The 14,297-nt window shown below is 40.6% G+C and overlaps 1 pseudogene; it reads left to right on the top strand.

Moving 5' to 3' along the window:
* The first annotated feature begins 9,155 nt into the window (after positions 1–9,155).
* On the top strand, positions 9,156–10,040 carry LOC136145419 (poly(A) polymerase alpha-like; annotated as a pseudogene).
* Positions 10,041–14,297: the final 4,257 nt, after the last annotated feature.

Here is a 14,297-nt window from a genome sequence, read left to right as displayed (position 1 = left end):
ACTAGTAGTGGGAAAACTTAGGTTAGAAGCTGGGTAACTTCTATGCAGTTGCTCTTCCAGCCTATCACAAAGCCTTTCTGAGAGGTTCACCATGTCAGACCTGTAATTATTCTGCACTGCTTTGGTGATATAGATAAGAACCATTTCCTAAAAAAAAAAAAAAACCATTTCCTGACATACAGCTGCATTCATGGTTTAGGAATGTGAAGAATTCACGTCAGGGGAGGGCTTGGCAGCAAGTAGACACATTAGGTTCCTATATCATTATTAGTTGGATTAGGTAATGACAGTGCAGCCCCTTCTGTGGATTTCCTAAACTGACACCCCAGCACTGAATATCTTGATCCCACATGTCACAGCTAATCCTGTGACTTCTCTTACTCTCTTTGCTCCTTTTATGTGCATATTATAGCCCATCTCATTTCCTGTCAATGAGTCTTCTATCCCTTTTTCTCTATCAAAGTTATAAAACCGTATTTGAAAGCAACACTACGGGACTTAACATACTTTTTTCTACATACATCCTACCATCCTGACCTTAATACTTCTTTTAGTTATATAGGCTTTTCCATTTCTTTCAGATTTGGAAACTCCAGTTGAAATTAAATCAACTTTCAGTAAGAGCATTTCTAAAGATAAATACTCCTGTGATGTTAAAATGGAAAGAATGGCAAAGAGTGATCTCTGGTATTTGTCACTGGAAGAAGTCTGGACATGTGGTGGTCAGTTGGACAGGCCCCAGGACAGCCAGGAGAGACATCTGAGGCAAGTGGCATTCACCCAAAAGAAAGTACTTCCTCAGGAGAGGGTATATGAAAATAAGAAGTACAGGGGAAACTGTCTTCTGCCTGCTCAACTAGTACTGCAAGAGTATTTCTATAAGCATGACTCAAATCCTAAAAATTTGAAACACAGTTTGGTTTTCAGTGGTCATCAGGAAAGCTGTGCAAGCAACAGTAGTGAATCCAGTCAAACTTTCTGTCAAAACATCCACCTTATTCAATTTGCAAGAACTCAAGCAGGAGATAAATCATACAGATGCCCTGATAACAGTTCTCTTACTCATGGTACATCCCTTGGTATATCAAAGGGTACTCATAGAGAAAAACCCTACGAATGTAAGGAATGTGGAAAATTCTTCAGTTGGCGTTCTAATCTTACCAGGCACCGACTTATTCATACTGGAGAAAAACCTTACGAATGTAAAGAATGTGGAAAATCTTTCAGCCGAAGTTCTCACCTCATTGGACATCAAAAGACTCATACCGGTGAAGAACCCTATGAGTGTAAAGAATGTGGAAAATCCTTCAGCTGGTTCTCTCACCTTGTTACCCATCAGAGAACTCATACAGGAGACAAACTGTACACGTGTAATCAATGTGGAAAGTCTTTCGTTCACAGCTCTAGGCTTATTAGGCACCAGAGAACTCACACTGGAGAGAAACCTTATGAATGTCCTGAATGTGGGAAATCTTTCAGACAGAGCACACATCTCATTCTGCATCAGAGAACTCATGTTAGAGTGAGGCCCTATGAATGCAGTGAATGTGGGAAGTCTTACAGCCAGAGATCTCACCTTGTTGTCCATCACAGAACTCACACTGGGCTGAAACCGTTTGAGTGTAAAGACTGTGGAAAATGCTTCAGTCGAAGCTCTCACCTTTTCTCACATCAGAGAACCCATACTGGGGAGAAACCATATGAATGCCATGACTGTGGAAAATCCTTTAGCCAGAGTTCTGCCCTCATTGTACACCAAAGAATTCATACTGGAGAGAAACCGTATGAGTGTTGTCAGTGTGGGAAAGCCTTCATTAGAAAGAATGACCTTATTAAGCATCAGAGGGTTCATGTTGGAGATGAGACCTATAAATGTAATCAGTGTGGAATCATCTTCAGCCAGAACTCTCCACTTATAGTATATCAAATAGCTCACACCGGAGAGCAGTTCCTAACATGTAATCAGTGTGGGACAATGCTTGTTAATACCCCTAATGTTATTAGATACCAGACAAATCTTATTAGGGAAAATGCATATTAATGTCATAAAGACAGACTACTTCCCAAAGAGCAATAACTTTATTTAGCACTTGAGAGCTTCTTTAGGAGAGAAGTTGCTTTCAGTCTTGTTCCTACACTTTTGTGCACTAGAGAATTGGCCCTGGAGGGGGAAAAACACAAAATTTTCACCTTAGTATGTCAAATTGTCTTCTTTCCCCAAATTCCTACATAAGTAATTGGTCTGGGAGCATTCATGGACAAGCCTTAAATGCTAAAATCTGAGAAGGAACCATTAGGTAGGTGAGTTGTTGATAAGCAATCCAGCTTTGTTTCCTTCAAAACATGAGAGCACTACCTCTAAAAGACAAATGAAAACTGTTGCTGAGGAGAATAAAAAATGGATATAGTTATGGTAACAAACAATAGAAAATGATATTCCAGTGAATTAATATCCCATTTTTCACTTGATCACCCCTCTCTCCTGGGACACTTTGTAGAGTTCATTTAGTTTTATGCATCTAATATAAACCATACTTTGGCTAGCAGCAGGGAAGATCTTATAATGAAAAGTGGTGAAGGAAGAACTCGTTTACTACCTGTAGTACCCAGGTTAGATATATTTGCTTGTGGGCAAGAACTGAAAACGTATATATGGATAAATGAACAAAATTGAGTTGTTAGATAATGGAATTATGAATAAGTTTTATAGTCTAGCCAGTGTCACTGTAACAATTTGAAGACACTTTTAAATATTAAAAAAGTATATTGGTTTCTCTGTTCCACTATTAGTGAAGCTTGAGAACCTCCTGCTAGCAAACTTTCCCATCACTTCTAAGTGTGTGTGGAGCCTTAGAATTATGCTTCTTGGGACAAGCTGCCAAAGGCTCCAGGGAGCTTAAACACAATGCTTCTCTGGATGTTGGGACCTAAAAGAGTGGCAAACTTGGGCACACTAGAAAGGGTCTCCATTTGAGCAGGAGCGGGTGCCTGGGCAAAACCTAGCACAAGTATGCTCCTAAAATAAACAGTGTTGCCCAAGGCAACCCTCCTTCCAAAGTAGTCTCATATCTTTATGAAGACAACAGTGGTCAAGAGTGTATATTTGAGCTGGGCTTCCAAGTTGAAATCCCATCTCTGTCCATCACTTGCTGTGTGACCTTGGGCATGCTGCCTGGCCTCTCTGTGTGTGAATTACAGATGTCCTCCTCTGCAGATTAGAGATGACATCACTTACCTCATGGGATTGTGGTGAGTAGTAAATGAGTAACATACAAACAGTGCAGAATATGCCTGACATGTATGAAGTGTTTCATTACATTAGCTGTGATTATTAATATTACTTTATTGTCCCGCTCAAGTGTCTCTCATTTACTTTAAACCTACTCAATTGCTGGCAAGAACTGGCTGAGTTCTCATTTCCCTTCCAGTCACGCATGTCTTCCCTTTTACCCACATTAGAACTTATCACCCAAGGAATCACTCACCCACAGTGGGTGTTTGCATATATTTATGAGAATCAGTAACCAACTTTTAATCTTGTGTGCAAAAGCAGTCTCTTTTATACAGAGGTTTTCCCTTCAGGGAGAGGATCCTAGTCTTCATATTTTCTGTTAAGTCTATAACCCAAAAAAGATTTAGAAAGAGAACCTGTTTTAATTCTCTGTTTCATTCTGGTTCTTGTGTGTGTGTAGGGGGCAGGAGTGGGAGAAGGGACTGACCATCATTTGCCATTTTCTAGCAAATGGTACATATTGGTACATATGTTAGATGCTCAATGATTGCTGAATGATATACTATTGAGAACAACGGGATGATGTCCTTGCTTTCTCTCCCAGGACAAATCTAGAAATGCTCCTTAGACTTGAGAGACCTGAGACTTGCAGGAGTTGAGGAGAAGCAAGTTGGCCCAGCCCTCACATTTTGAGAACCTCCTGGTGCCTCAGTTATGGCTGAGTAACTCCTCAGTGATTACACACCATTCATGTGTTTAATGTAGTTCTACCAAAAATGGTTTTCATTACAAGCAGTGGTTCTCTGTGGGTGTAAAAGAGGAGCCCCTCAGCTGTGCCTCTTAGAATTTCCAATAACCCATGGCTCAATTTTCCTGAACTGTGTAGTGGAGATACTGCTGGTGTCTACCTCTGAAGGAGTTGTGTGAATTAAGTGAAATAATGTGTAAAGTACTTGAAACAGTACCTGGCACATAGGAAGTACTGTATGTGTTTAGCTATTAATAATAATGTTACTGTTATTAACACCCTAAGGAATGTATGTCTGTAGATGATCACTGAAGCATTACTTATAATAGTATAAAATTTGCAATATTAAAACGGTTAATAGAAAAGTTGTTATTTATAGACATTAAACTTTCACAAACAGAAAGTTTGATAACATGGAAAATGTGATGTTATGAAAAAAGCATGATAAATAATTGTCAATATATGGAATAAGCTCAGCTATATACAATAAATGAATTTCAAATAACTGAAATGAATCTCACTCAAAACTTTAAGGAGATTTGTCAAAAGATTAATAGCAGTTAACCTACATATTGGGAGAATTGGTGTTTGCTTCTCTTTTCTCTTTTTTGGTACTTTTCTTTCCAAAATCACTTCAAAAGAATATATATTCCTTTTAGGATCAGGAAAACAGTCTCTTCAGTGATGGAATGTTTTTTCTTCAAAAGTTCTTACCTACAAGTAATCAACTGGAACTTTTAAAAGGGATAATTGGCAAGGTTGCAGGATACTAGATCAATATACAAAAATTGATTTGTACAAGCAGTGAATGGTTTGTAAATGAAATACCATCCTATTTGCAGTGATACAAAAATATGAAATATTTAGGTATATTTAATGAATTGAGTAAGATCTATACAATGAAAGTATAAAACATTGCTGAAAGACATTCAGGAACGCAGAAAACACATAATAAATGTATTATAAGTGGAGAAATACACAGTGGTCAAGGATGGAAAAACTCAATATAGTAGGAGAGTAATTCTCCCCAGGCTAATCTTTAAGTTCAGAGGCATTTCTGTAGAAATTGACAAGTTAATTGAGAATTTGTACAGAAATACAAAGGACCTAGAATAACCAAAGAAATTTTTTAAAGAGAATAAGGTTAAACGGCCTACACTACCTAATTTCAAAGTGTACTATAGAAAAATACTAATAAAATGTTGGCATGAAGGTGGATATAAATCAATAAAACAGGATGGACAATTCAGGAATTGACCTACACAAATACTGTTAATTAATTTTTGACATGAGAACCAAAATAAATGTGGGAAAGATATTCTTTTAAATGAAGGGTGGTGTAACAACTCGATATTTGTGTGGAAAAAACCCTTCTCTTACTTCACATCACATCCAGAAATAACTCAAAATCACAAACTTAAAATGCAAAAGCTAGAACTTTTCAATATCTGGAAGAAAACAAAAGCAAATGTTTATGACCTTTGGCTAAACAAAAATAGAACAAAATGCATGAATCATGAAAGAAAAACTAAATTGGACATACTAAAACTTTAAAACTTCCACTCTTGGAAACACCATTAAGAACATAAAAAGGCAAACCATAGACTAGTGTTAATTAACAATGTATGTATCTGACAAAAACTTGTATCCAGAATACAAAGAACCCTTAAAATTCATAAGTTATATAGTAAGAAGATAAAATGTGCAAAATAATTTGCCAGATGCTTCACAAAGGAATACATACCAGTAGCCAGTAAACCCATGCAAGGACTTCCCTGATGGCTCAAATCAGTAAAGAAAGAAAGTGAAAAGTGTTAGTCACTCAGTCGTGTCCAGCTCTTTGCAACCCCATGCCAGTCTCCTCTGTTTACAGACTTCTCCAGGCAACAATACTGGAGTGGATAGCCATTACCTTCTTCAGGGGATCTTCCCCACCCAGGGGTTGACCTTGGGTCTCTCACATTGTAGGCAGAATCTTTACTTTCTGAGCCACCAGGAAAACCCCAATGCAGGAGACCTGGGTTCTATCTATGGTTTGGGAAGATCCCCTCGAGAAGGAAATGGCAACCCACACCAGTATTCTTGCTTTGGAAATATCCTGGACAGAGGAGCCTGGCAGGCTACAGTCCATGGAATCACAGTCGGACATGACTTGGCACTTAAACCAACCCCATGTAAAGATGCTCAACATCATCAGTCATTAGGGAAATGCAAGTCAAAACCAGGAAGTAGGACTTCACTGCTGGTAGCATGGCTAAGATAGAAAAGATAATGCTAGTTATTGAGAATTGGAGAGATTGGAACATTCATAGGTTGCTGGGGGCATTACAGAATAGTACAGCCACATTGAAGGAGGTTGCCATTATCTTCATTATCTCCACATAGTTTGGCCTCAGGTCATACAACAGGGAGGGAATACAGCCCTGCTCATCAACAGAAAATTAAAGATTTACTGAGCATGGCCCTGCCCATTGGAACAAGACACAGTTTCCCCCTCAGTCAGTCTCTCCCATCAGGAAGCTTCCATAAGCCTCTTATCCTTTTCCATCAGAGGGCAGACAGAATGAAAGCCACAATCACAGAAAACTAACCAATCAGATCGCATGGACCACAGCCTTGTCTAACTCAAAAAAACTATGAGCCATGCCATGTAGGGCCACCTAAGACCGATGGGTGATGGTGAAGAGTTCTGACAAAACGTGGTCCACTGGAGAAGGAAATGGCAAACCACTTCAGTATTCTTGCCTTGAGAACCCCATGAACATTATGAAAAGGCAAAAAGATAGGAAGAGGGTGACAGGCAGGAAGGCCAGGGGTCTCCAAATGGAGGAAGTAGGCTGCAAATGTCAGACATTTTTGTCTCTCTCAAGAGGCAGGAGGAAACAAACTAGTGATATTTTTTTCCTTCTCTGTACAAATTTAAAAGGAAGTTTCTCTTAAAATACTGTGTTGCCATAATGACACCTGGTTTCACCTGAAGCCAACTATTCTCAAACCTTGAGTTAACCAATGCATCTTTCTTATGGAAATGTTTGTCTTAAGCTATATTAATGTACTGTGCATTTACCCCAGACTCTGTCTTCAAGTCAGTTCCGCCAAATGGCTCAAAACCTACTTGACAAACCAGTATGTTATACTCAGATATTGTTCCCCTAATCCATGTAAACAAAACTATTTGTATGGTAATCTGCCCTTCTGCAAGATTCAAGTCAATCGTTTTATGGCCTGGGATGAATCGTCTGGTGCCAAGATTATCACAAAATGCAACTTATGGATGAGGGACCTGGTGCCATATTGAGTTTTAAGGCATTCCTTTCTTTTCATTAACAGACTGCTAGTGACTATATACGGAGAAGGCAAGGGCACCCCACTCCAGTACTCTTGCCTGGAAAATCCCATGGACAGAGGGGCCTGGTAGGCTGCAGTCCATGGGGTCGCTAAGAGTCAAACACGACCAAGCGACTTCACTTTGACTTTTCACTTTCATGCCTTGGAGAGGGAAATGGCAACCCACTCCAGTCTTCTTGCCTGGAGAATCCCAGGGACGGGGGAGCCTGTTGGGCTGCTGTCAGTGGGGTTGCACAGAGTTGGACACGACTGAAGTGACTTAGCAGCAGCAGCAGTGACTATATAACATCCAGCTGAAGGCTAGCAGGGGAGTACTCTTTCTGCCCCCTTCTGACGCCTATGTCAGAAGCTTTCTCTCTATCTCCTTTGGACTTTAATAAAACTTAATTACACAAAAGCTCTGAGCGATCCAGCCTCGTCTCTGGCCCCAGATTGAATTCTTCTCCTCTGGAGGCCAAGAATCCCGGCGTCTTATCGTTCAGCAACAACCTTTCAATAGGAAACTGAAAGATGCACTCCCTGGGTTGGTAGGTGCCCAATATGCTACTGGAGATCATTGGAGAACTAACTCCAGAAAGAATGAAGAGACAGAGCCAAAGCAAAGACAACATCCAGTTGTGAATGTGACTGGTGCTGGAGGTAAAGTCTAATGCTGTAAAGAGCAGTATTGCATAGGAACCTGGAATGTTAGATCCATGAATCAAGGCAAATTGGAAGTGGTCAAAGAGGAGATGACAGTAGTGAGCATGGACATTTTAGGAACCAGAAAACTAGACTAGGATGGGTGAATTTAACTCAGATGACCATTATATCTACTACTGTGGGCAAGAATCCCTTAGAGGAAATGGAGTAGCCATCATGGTCAACAAAAGAGTCTGAAATGCAGAACTTGGATGCAATCTCAAAAAACGACAGAATGATCTCTGTTTGTTTCCAAGGCAAACCGTTCTATATCACAGTAATCCAAGTCTATGCCCCCACCAGTAATGCTGAGGAAGCTGAGGATGAACGGTTCTATGAAGACCTACAAGACCTTCTAGAACTAACACCCAAAAAAGATGTCCTTTTCATTATAGGGGACTGGAATGCAAAAGGCGGACGTCAAGAGACACCTGGAGTAACAGGCAAATTTGGCCTTGGAGTACAAAACTAAGCACGTCAAAGGCTAATAGAGTTTTGCCAAGACAACTCATTGGTCATAGCAAGCACCCTCTTCCAACAACACAAGAGAAGACTCTACACATGGACATCACCAGATGGTCAACACCAAAAGCAGATTGATTATATTCTTTGCAGCCAAAGATGGAGGAGCTCTATATAGTCAGCAAAAACAAGATCGGGGTGAACACCTTACTGCCAAATTCAAACTTAAATTGAATAAAGTAGGGAAAACCACTAGACCATTCAGGTATGACCTAAGTAAAATCCCTTACTATTATACAGTGGAAGTGAAAAATAGATTCAAGGGATTAGATCTGATAGAGTACCTGAAGAACTATGGACAGAGGTTCATGACATTGTACAGGAGGCAGTGATCGAGACCATCCCCAAGAAAAAGAAATGCAAAAAGGCAAAATGACTGTCCGAGGAGGCCTTACAAATAGCTGAGAAAAGAAGAGATGTGGCGGTGGTAGTGCTCGGGCGCCATGTTAGGACCAAGGGGAAGGAGGAGAGGCTCTTAAAGCAGCGGGAGCAGGTGCGGGAGTGGGGTAGGACCCAGGGCTAAGGTAGGCCCCCGCCCCCCTCCCTCCCGCCTCAGTGGATCAGGCCCAGGGCGGCGGCTGGGGGCGGGGGGACAATGACTGGGCGGTGTCGGCGCAGGAGACAATGCCCTTTCCAGTAACAACACAGGGATCACAGCAAACACAGACGCCACAGAGGCACTATGGCATCCCTTCTCCCATCAGCTTAGCAGCCCCCAAGGAGACTGACTGCCTACTCACACAGAAGCTAGTTGAGACTCTGAAGCCCTTTGGGGTTTTTGAAGAGGAACAGGAACTGCAGCGCAGGATTTTAATTTTGGGAAAATTAAATAACCTAGTAAAAGAGTGGATACGAGAAATCAGTGAAAGCAAGAACCTTCCACCATCTGTAATTGAAAATGTTGGTGGGAAAAGTTTTACATTTGGGTCTTATAGGTTAGGAGTATATACAAAAGATGCTGATATTGATGCATTTTGTGTTGCACCAAGACATGTTGATCGAAGTGATTTTTTTCACCTCGTTCTATAAGTTGAAATTACAGGAAGAAGAAAAAGATTTAAGAGCTGTTGAAGAGGCATTTGTACCAGTTATCAATAACCAGATAACAGTTATCACAGTTATCAACTGTGTTTTGATGGGATGGAGATCGATATTTTGTTTGCAAGATTAACTCTGCAGACTATTCCAGAAGACTTGGATTTAAGAGATGACAGTCTGCTTAAAAATTTAAATATAAGATGTATAAGAAGTCTTAACAGTTGCAGGGTAACCGATGAAATTTTACATCTAGTACCAAACATTGACAACTTCAGGTTAACCCTGAGAGCTATCAAACTGTGGGCCAAATGCCACAACATCTATTCCAATATATTAGGTTTCTTTGGTGGTGTTTCCTGGGCTATGCTAGTAGCAAGAACTTGCCAGCTTTATCCAAATGCAATAGCATCAACTTTTGTACATAAATTTTTCTTGGTATTTTCTAAATGGTATGTGTTTAGATTATATTAAAATAAAATTGATTGTAGACACTGAAAAAAAAAAGATGCAAAAGGCAAAGGAGAAAAGGAATGATATACCCATTTGAATTCTGAGTTCCAAAGAATAGCAAGGAGAGATAAGAAAGCCTTTCTCAATCATCAATGCAAAGAAATAGAGGAAAGCAATAGAATGGGAAAGACTAGAGATCTCCTCAAGAAAATTAGAGTTACCAGGGGAACATTTCATGCAAAGATGGGCACAATAAATGACAGAAATGGTACGGATCTAACAGAAGCAGAAGATATTAAGAAGAGGCGGCAAGAATACACAGTAGAACTATACAAAAAAGATCTTCATGACCCAGATAACCAAGATGATATGATCACTCGCCTAGAGCCAGACATCCTGGAATGTGAAGTCAAGTGGGCCTTAGGAAGCATCACTACGAACAAAGCTAGTGGAAGTAATGGAATTCCAGTTGAGTTATTTCAAATCCTAAAAAAATGATGCTGTTAAAGTGCTGCACTCAATATGCCAGCAAATTTGGAAAACTCAGTAGTGGCCACAGGACTGGAAAAGGTTAGTTTTCATTCCAATCCCAAAGAAAGGCAATGCCAAAAAATGCTCAAACTATTGCATAATTGCACTCACCTCACACACTAGCAAAGCAATGCTCAAACTTCTCCAAGCCAGGCTTCAACAGTACATGAACCATGAACTTCCAGATGTTCAAGCTGAATTTAGAAAAGGCAGAGGAATCAGAGATCAAATTGCCCACATCCATTGGATCATTGAAAAAGCAAGAGAGTTCCAGAAAAACATCTACTGTTGCTTTATTGACTATGCCAAAGCCTTTGGCTTTGGCTGTGTGGATCACCACAAACTGTGGAAAATTTTTTTTTTTTTTTGTGGAAAACTCTTAAAGAGATGAGGATACCAGATCACCTGACCTGCCTCCCAATAAATTTGTATGCAGGTCAAGAAGCAGCAGTTAGAACTGGATATGGAACAATAGACTGGTTACAAATCAGGAAAGGAATATGTCAGGCTATATACTGTCACCCTACTTATTTAACTTATATGCAGAGTACATCATGAGAAATGCTGGGCTGGATGAAGCACAAGCCAGAATCAAGATTGTCAGGAGAAATATCAATAACCTCAGATATGCAGATGATATCACCCTTATGGCAGAAAGCAAAGAACTAAAGAACCTCTGATGAAAGTGAAAGAGAAGAGTGAAAAAGTTTACTTAAAACTCACCCTTCTGGGGCTCCTCCGCTCGGCTGGCCCGAGCGCTAGGTGCCCACCAAAAAAAAAAAAAAAAAAAAAAAAAAAAAAAAACTCACCCTTCAGAAAACTAAGATCATGGCATCTAGTCCCATCACTTCATGGCAAATAGATGGCGAAACAGTGGAACAGTGAGAGACTTTATTTTCCTGGGCTCCAAAATCACTGCAGAGGTGACTGCAGTCATGAAGTTAAAAGATGCTTGCTCCTTGGAAGAAAAGCTATGACCAACCTAGACAGCATATTAAAAAGCAGAGACATTACTTTGCCAACAAAGGTCCGTCTAGTCAAGGCTATGGTTTTTCCAGTAGTCATGTATGGATGTGAGAGTTGGACTATAAAGAAAGCAGAGAGCTGAAGAATTGATAGTTTTGAACTGTGGTGTTGGAGAAGACCTGAGAGGCTGTTGGACTGCAAGGAGATCAAACCAGTCCATCCTAAAGGGAATCAGTCCTGAATACTCATTGGAAGAACTGATGTTGAAGCTGAATCTCCAGTACTTTTGCCACCTAATGTGAAGAACTGACTCAGCGGAAAAGACCCTGATGTTGGGAAGATTGAAGGCGGGAGTAGAAGGGGACAACAGAGGGTAAGATGATTGGATGGCATCTCCGAATCTATGGACATGAGTTTGAGTAAGTTCCGGGAGCTGGTAATGGACAGAGAAGCCTGGCATGCTGCAGTCCATGGGGTCACAAAGGGTCGGACACGACTGAGTGACTGAACTGAACTGAACAGCCGCTTTGGAGAACAGTTTGACATGTCTTCCAAATGCTAAACATACAGTTACTATGTGACCCATCAGTTCCACACCTAGGTAAATAATCAGAAGAATTGAAAACCTGTCCATGCCAAAATGTATACCCAAATGCTCAGCATCATAATGGCCTAAAACTGGAAGAAACATGGATACAGTAAACACATGTATAATAATTCACAAGATGTGGGTAGATAAACACATTGTGGTTTAGCCCTGTAAGTCTAAGTGGTTAAACGAATTCAGACACAAAGGAGTACAGTTCATATTATATCACTCCCACCTATAAAATTCTAGAAAGTGTAACATATAAAGGAGAGAGTTAGGTGGTCACCTGTGGCCCAGGTGGGAGAGCAGCAGGCTGCAGACAGGACCACAAGGGAATCCCTAGGAATGACCTGTGTCTTGGCTTTGACAGTGGCTACATGACTGTCTTCATTTGTTAAACTCATTGAACTGGACACTTTAGCTGGATCCAGTTTGTTGTATATAAATTGTATCTCAATAACATTGTTTTAAGGAATTAGAAAACAAAGGATTTCTGGGAAACTAGAAAATCTGCTGCTCCAAGCAAATGCTAATAACAATAAAGGAATGGTTCTTTTTTTCTTTCTTTCTTTCTTTTTTTTTTTGTAACTCATCTTCATTTATAGGGTCTTCCCTATAGCTCAGTTGATAAAGAATCTGCCTGCAATGCAGGAGACCCTGGTTTGATTCCTGGGTCGGGAAGATCTGCTGGAGAAGGGATAGGCTACCCCCTCCAGTATTCTTGGGCTTTCCTTGTGGCTCAGCTGGTAAAGAATCTTCCTGCAATGTGGGAGACCTGGGTTTGATCCCTGGGTTGGGAAGATCCCCTGAAGAAGGGAAAGGCTACTCACTCCAGTATTCTGGCCTGGAGAATTCCATGGATTGTATAGTCCATGGGGTCGCAAAGAGTCAGACACAACTAAGCAACTTTCACTTCACTTCACCTCACTTATAGATAGCTTAATATGAGATAGCCGGTCTGTGAAGTCCTTTAACGCGTTAGATTATTTCTATCCATAACCCTATGAGGAGCATAATATCATTCCCCCTACAGTTAAGGGAACTAGAGTTTGGAAATTTTAAGGAATTTGCCCCAAATCACATAGCTAGTAAATGGCAGAGCTTTGTACAACAGCTATCAAGTATGGCAGGTCTCAGATAAGAAAAAGTCTAACAGGGGAGAAGTTTTTATAAAATCTGTTATTCTAACATAAAAAAATAAACACACACTACTGTTGCTATTTGCTCTTGAGACAAGTTCACTCAGACCTCTGTCAACAACATCCTCTAGAGGTCTCCATCTTTATACTGTCATTGTGTTGGTAACTTGATACTGCTTTTTTGTTTGTTTGTTTTATAGGCTGGGTTGGGTCTCTGTTGTTGCATACAGGCTTTCTCTAGTTGTGGAAGCGGAGGCTACTCTCTAGTTGGGGTGTGTGGGCTTCTCATTGCGGTGGGTTCTTGTTGCAGAGCATGGTCTCTAGGCGCTCAGGCTTCAGTAATTGTGGCACACGGACTTAGTTGTTCTGTGGCATATGGGATCTTCCCTGACCAGGCATTGAACCCATGTCCCCTGTGTTAGCAGGCAGATTCATAACCACTGGACCACAAGGAAAGCCCTGGTTTCTTGGTATCTTAAAATGACACAACTACTAAGTGGAAACTAGGTTCTAACAGGAAGAAAGTGAACTAATCATATTAAAGTATCATGGAGCACATGAGTTACAGCATATTTTGTCTTCACAGCAGTTTGTGTGTCCTTCCTTTTATCTCATGAGTTCAGAGTGGCTTGTCCCCATGGCCCAGTAAGAAGTGGAGACACCCAGATCACTTGGGCTCCAACATGAGCAGGTTTTCTGCTGCACCTTACTGCCTGCCCATCTGGCTGAGGATCCTGGCATGCTCCTCAGGGTAATGGGAAACCAAGTAATCTTAAGAAAGGCCCAGCATCTCAGCCACCAATGCTGTAGGCACATGGGGAATCAGAAAATACTTTCTTTATACTCATCCATTATGGAAGCATACGTTGATTTAATCTGTGAAATGGTTTTCTTGTTACATGGCAAGAAGTGGAAAAAATTGGTTTAGTTAACTTTGTCCTTAAACAAGTTGCAAGCTGGCCATGTGTCTGGTGTCTCAGCAGCTGTATTGGACCTGGTTGAAAAGAAAACAATGGTTTATATAAACAGCTCGTAGTTTAGGTCAGCAAGATG

Source organism: Muntiacus reevesi, chromosome 13 (genome assembly GCF_963930625.1).
Source record: "Muntiacus reevesi chromosome 13, mMunRee1.1, whole genome shotgun sequence".
NCBI classification, from domain to species: Eukaryota; Metazoa; Chordata; class Mammalia; order Artiodactyla; family Cervidae; genus Muntiacus; species Muntiacus reevesi.
Note: the sequence above shows the minus strand (reverse complement) of the source record. Positions and strands in the feature narration are given on the sequence as shown.